At 43.5% G+C, this 6,565-nt stretch overlaps 1 pseudogene; it reads right to left on the reverse strand.

Moving 5' to 3' along the window:
* Positions 1-2,815: 2,815 nt before the first annotated feature.
* Positions 2,816-3,596, reverse strand: LOC129525269 (small ribosomal subunit protein eS1-like; annotated as a pseudogene).
* Between the last annotated feature and the right edge of the window lie 2,969 nt (positions 3,597-6,565).

Consider the following 6,565-nt stretch of genomic DNA (forward strand, 5'->3'; position numbering starts at 1 on the left):
CCCACAGGCTCAGCCCCAGGGACCCTCACTATAACAGGTCTCCACTATGCATAGGAACTCACAAAAACCTTCTCTTCATCTTGGCTTCCTCTGATATCCAGCCACTCCCCCCGCTTCTCACCTTAAACACAGATGGCAGCTCCTTCCCACCGTTCCAAACCTTGGGGATTGTCCAGCCAAATTCTCTTCAGACACCAAAGCTTCACCTGCCCCCTTCAGGGAGGTGCTGCAAGGGCATCTGAGATCTTTGGAAGCCCAATTCTGGCCTCTCTTTGGGGTGGGCTGAGAGTGGGAACTAGACTCTCTTTTCCAAGTGCCATGTTTAGTTTATCTTGTTCATGATTATATTATCTCCAGTGCCTGGCACATAGTAGGCACTACAGACTGACACACAGTAGGTGCTATTAGTGTCTGTATAATGGGACTCTTGAGGTTGAAGCTATTAGCAGAAACCTGCCAAGCAGAAGGATGGAAAACTGACCACCAAAAAAAAAAAAAAAAAAAAAGAAAGCAAGCAAGCAAGCAATTGTGGCTTTGAGCTCTAAACACACAAGGCAATGGCCCAAGTTTGGGCAATTTTAATACAACAGCCATTTTGCCTCCAAACAAACTGGCACTGGAAACCTCCCTTTGCCTCTTAAAGAGAACCAGTTTCTCTTTCTCTAAGTGGGCAGCATTTCTCCCCGGTGGCAGTTCCCAGCCCACTGCCACCAGCAAAGGACTGCAGCCAGGAGCCAAGAGCTTGATAGTTTAAAGAATAGATTTTATAGGGAAAAACAAAGTAACATCCACATAAATCTGGAACTACCACCACTTTCCAGAGGCCGAATCACGTTTGTAAAGTCTCTTGCATGTCAAGCACCTTGCAGTCAGCTCAACTACACACTTTTGGGATTCGTTGCAGAGAAGAGTGAAGGTTATCTGCAAAATAAAGGAACCAGGGCTCAGAATTCCCAGAGCAATCCATTACAGAGGAGCTGAGTAGAAAAGGAAAGGGTGAAGTCAGAGGAGAGAAGTCAATGAGTTGGCCAACACCAAGCAAGGATCATGGGACCCTCTCCTCGGCCCCACATCTCAAATGAAGTCAACAAAACCCATCAATGCTTGGTGTAAGTGTTGTCTGCTCCTGGAAATGAAAGCAGGGGTCACATTTCAGGTCAGTAGGGTCGGGGGTAGAGGCAGCGGTCATGGACTTGTGGGCCCTGGAGGACGGGATGATTCTGAGACATTGAATCCCTACACTGATCTCAGTAAAAATCTCAGGTAGGGCTTCAACATTCGTGGACCAAGGACTCTGTGGGCCTGACAGCAACAGCCTTGGTGCAGGTCCCAGCTCCATCAACCCCAACTGGGGCTTTGAACAAGTTACTTATTTTTTTAACTAACGTTATTTTAATTGACAAATCATAATTGTACACATGCATGTGATGTTTTGATATGTGTATACAATGTGGGATGATTAGATCAAACTAATTAACACGTCCATCCCCTAATGTACCGACAATTTTTATGGTGTGACATTTGAAATGTACCCACTTAGTTATTTTGAAAGATACATTATTATTGACTATAGTCACGCTGCTGTGCTATAGATTTCAAAACATATAATCCAGCAACCCAACTTCTGGATATAGACCAAAAAAAAATCGAAATCAATATGTCGAAGGGATCCCTACATTCCTATGTTCACTGCAGCACTATTCACAATACCCAAGATATAGGATCAACCTAAGTGTCCATCAGTGGATGAAAGGATAAAGCAAATGTGCTATATACACACAACGGAATATTATTAACCCTTAAAAAGGAAAGAAATCCTGTCATTTTCAACAACATAGATGAACTTGAAAGACATTGTGTTAAGTGAAATAAGCCAGGCACAGAAAGACAAATACTGCAAGATTTTACTTATACGTGGAATCTAAAGAAGTTGAACTCACAGAAATGGAGAGTAGGACAGTGGTTATCAGGGGCTGGGGTGAAGGAAAGGGAGGGGATAGGAGACACTGGTCAAAGGGTACAAAGTTTTCAATAGGAAGAATAAGTTTTGAACAAGCTAAACTCCTCTGAAAGCTCAGTTCCTCATCTGTAGAGCAGGGACACATCATTAACCTTCTACGGATGTTGATGCGAGAGTAAGAGATGATGTTCAGCACAATACCTAACACACAGTCAGGTCTCCTTAAGCTTGAACCTGCATCCCCATGACCCCTACATCTCAGGACAGAAGGGCTCACAGGCAGTGTCTCAGTTCCCAATGAAAAGTGGATCTCAGACCAGGCTGAACAGCAGGATCCCTAGGGGATACCCCACCCTACTGAGTCAAAATCACCAGAGGTAGAGCCTCGGTATGTATGTATGTATGTATGTGTGTGTATGTGTGTCTGTGTGTGTGTGTATGTATGTATGTATAAGAGACAGGTTCTTGCTCTGCAGTCCAGGCTGGAGTGCAGTGTCACAATCATAGTTCACTGCAGCCTCAAATTACTCCTGGCCTCAAGCCATCCTCCCACCTCAGCCTTCAGAGTAGCTGAGACTACAGGCACATGCCACCAAGCCCGTGTACTTTTTTTTTCCTCTTTCTTTTTGGAGGGAGTCTCACTCTGTTGCCCAGGCTGGAGTGCAATAGTGCAATCTTGGCTCACTGCAACCTCTGTCTCCTGGGTTCAGGTGATTCTCGTGCCTCAGCCTCCTGAGTACCTAGGATTACAGGCATGCATCACCACAGCAGGCTAATTTTGCTTTTTTCATTGTTGTTTCTTGTTTGTTTTTCACAAATAGGACTTCTTATTTGCTACTGTTTTAAGTCTGAACTTTAAACAGATTCTTGGACTGGTGGTTCATATCCATCAGCTCATTCAACTTTAGCATGTGTCTCATCCCTAGTGGGTTTTCCAGAACTACTACCTTCACCACGAAGCTCCATGCCTTTCAAATCCAGGGTTCTCCAGCATTTTTACTTTTCTAATGAGGACATCATGGAGAGGATAAATTGGCAAGCCTTTTCTACATCTTTTCCAATGTTGTCTGGAATCAATTTATTGACCACTTCTTTCAAGTCATTTGTCTGCACCTCTCAGGTCATGATTTCCATCATCTTCTTCTGGATTTGGCAGACTGTTGGTGCTAAGCATAAGAGGTCTTCAGTATCAGATTGTTGTGTTTTTTAGTAAAACCAACACAAAACAGAAGAAAGAAGTAACCATCGGTAGTCTTGACATCAACATGAGCTTTAATCATTGTTGAACATTTTTCAACCTTGGAACATATTTTGTCACAGGTAAGACCCATGCCATAGAAGTTAGTCAGGCAATTTTTGCCCTGAACATCTTCAGTAATCAGCTTGAATTTTCTAAATGCAACTTCATCATTCTGCAAATCAGCAAGACTCATTTCAAACACAAGACCCTTGAGACCATCAGATGCAATTTAGGTTCCTTGGGTCCTGGTGACCAAGTCTTTCCAATATTTCTTATATTGAACATAGCAGGTGCTTTCACGTCATACTGATCTTTCTTAGAGAATGGACCAACTACTTTCTTCTTAACTCCCTTTTTGCCACCTTTCATAAGGCACTTGTTCTTAACAACCGCCATGGTGCTGCTCAGAGTACCAAAAGGCTAAATTTTATATTTTTGGTAGAGACGGGGTTTCACCATGTTGGCCAAGCTGGTCTTGAACTGATGTCAGGTGATCTGCCCGCCTCAGCCTCCCAAAGTGCTGGGATTACAGGTGTGAGCCACTGCACCCAGCTGATATTTATTTTTTCTTTTTTTGTACAGACAGGGTCTTGCCATGTTGCCAAGGCTGGCCTGGAATGCCTGGCCTCAAGCAATCCTTCCACCACAGCCTCCCAAAGCACTGGGATTTCAGGTGTGAGCCACCGTGCCCAGCCTGGAATCTATTTTTAAAGCCAATCAAGTGTTGAATAAAATTGCAACTTGGGCTGTTTTTTCTTTGCATTTTTTACATTCCAATGGTTTTTAATATATTCGGAGATATACGCAAACGTTACCAGTCAATTTTAGAACATTTCATGACCTCAAAAAGAAACCTCATACCCTTTAGCTAACAACCCCTATCCTCCCATGCCCCTACCAGCCCTAAGCAACCACTAATCGACTTCCTATTTCTATAGATTTCCATCTGAATGAATGAAATGTAGAATGTGATCTTTCATCTGTCTTGAAGGTTCATCCACGCTGTAGCGTATGTACTTTCCTCCCTTTTGTGATCAAATAATATTCCACCATGTGGGTAGACAGCAATCGGTGTATCTCTTCATCTGGTGATGGGCATTTGGATTAATTCCCTCTGTGGGTTATTAGGAGTGATGCTATTGTAATTATTCATGTACAGATTTTTGTGTGAACCTGTGCTTTCATTTTTGAATATGAAAATATGGCACATCTCCAAGGAAGACATACAAGTGGCCAATAAGCACATGAAAAGATGCTCAATGAAATTCATCATCAGGGAAACAGAAATCAAAACCACAATGTGATACCACTTCATAGCCATAAGGATGGCTAGAATCGAAGATACAGAAAATTGGCCTGGTGCGGTGGCTCATGCCTGTAATCCCAGCACTTTGGGAGACCGAGGCAGGTGGATCACCTGAGGCCAGGAGTTTGAGACCAGCCTGGCCAACATGGTGAAACCCTGTCTCTACTAAAAAAATACAAAAATTAGCCAAGCATGGTGGCAGGTGACTATAATACCAGCTACTCGGGGGGCTGAGGCAGGAGAGTAACTTGAATCTGGGAGGCAGAGGTTGCAATGAGCTGAGATTGTGCCACTGCACTCCTGCCTGGGCAACAGAGCAAGACTTTGTCTCAAAAAAAAAAAGTACAGAAAATAACAAGTGTTGGTGAGGATGCAGAGAAACTAGAACTTTCATACACTGCTGGTAGGAATTAAAATGGTGTAGCCACTGTGAGAAACAGTTTAACAACTTCCCAAACAATTCTACATAGAGTTATCAAATGACCCAGCAATTGTACTCCTACGTATAGGCCCAACATGGGCTCTTTTAATCTATGGAAAATGAACTATGGGTACTTGGCAAGAACAAAGAGGGAGAGAGGCAGAAATGGTGCCATGAGGGCACATTGATTGGTCTCTAGTACACAGGGCTCATACGGCAAATGGTCTCTAAATGACTTCATCAGTTGCTCATAAAAAAAAAAATCACCCTCTGCTCCAATCGTGGAGGAAGAAGTATGGATTGGACCTGATGAGCCACGGTAAGACTGACTGCTAAACTGTATGAATGATGAGGGGATTTGCATGTATAATCTTGACTGTACTAGATTTTTTATTTTATCCACTGTCTTTGAAAACCTAACTCTTGACTAAGAACTGACTTTCCTGTACTTGTTGTTGACTTTAAGTAAATTTCCAATTCCACATAATCCAAAGATGATATGCTGAGAAGTCTCTCAAAGGAAAAATGCTAAGAATACAGGCACAGTTATATGGCAAATTTTGCAGAATTAACACAAATTGCACTTGTAGTTATGAAGCACAAAACATTTTCATGGGTAAAGAAAAAAGTGTTCTTCATTCTAGTAGAGGCTGCAGGATGAGGCCGATCAAGGTGCTTGCCCAGCCAGACCTTGGGCTCTTACCAAATTTGTGTTAGAGTCAACTCTGATGGAGTCTGTATCCCAGTCATCTTTTTTTTTTTTTTTTTGACATGAAATCTCGCTCTGTCTCCCAGGCTGGAATGCAGCGGTGTGATCTCAGCTCACTGCAACATCTGTCTCCAGGGTTCAAGCAATTCTCCTGCTTCAGCTTCCCAAGTAGCTGGGACTACATGTGCATGCCACCATGCCTGGCTATGTTTTGTATTTTTAGTAGAGACGTTTCATCATGTTGGCCAGGCTGTGCTCAAACTCCTGCCCTCAAGTGATCCGCCTGCCTTGGCCTCCCAAAGTGCTGGGATTACAGGCATGAGCCACCATGCCCGACCTCAGTCATCTTTTTATCCTCCACAGCTGGCCAGTTCTAGACACACTGTGGTTCCATACAAGTTTGTTGAATAAATAGGGGACAGTTAGAAAGTGGGAACTCTGGAAGTAGAGAAGATTCCAGAAATTGTGCATATTTCCCAGAGACTGTGGCCAAATTCCTCAGTCCTGCCAGAGTTTCCCTATCTCAACTCAAACCTTACGTGTGGGCCCAGGCGCAGTGGCTCACACATGTAATCCCAACACTTTAGGAGGCTGAGGTGGGTAGATCACTTGAGGCCAGGAGTTTGAGACCAGCCTGGCCAACATGGTGAAACCCTGTCTCTACTAAAAATACAAAAATTAGCCAGGCATGGTGGTGTGCACCTGTAGTTCCAGCTACTCGGGGGGCTGAGGCACAAGCATTGCTGGAACCCAGGAGGTGGAGGTTGCAGTGAGTCACAATTATGCCACTGTACTCTAGCCTGGGCAATAAAGCAACACTGTCTCAAAAGAAAAAAACCCTTATGTGTGGGCCTTGTTACAGAATTAATGTTTATATGGACAATATGTACATGGGTGTATGTTAAGAGCATGAGTCATCCACAAGATTT

This window comes from Gorilla gorilla, chromosome 9 (assembly GCF_029281585.2).
Source record: "Gorilla gorilla gorilla isolate KB3781 chromosome 9, NHGRI_mGorGor1-v2.1_pri, whole genome shotgun sequence".
Taxonomy (NCBI): Eukaryota; Metazoa; Chordata; class Mammalia; order Primates; family Hominidae; genus Gorilla; species Gorilla gorilla.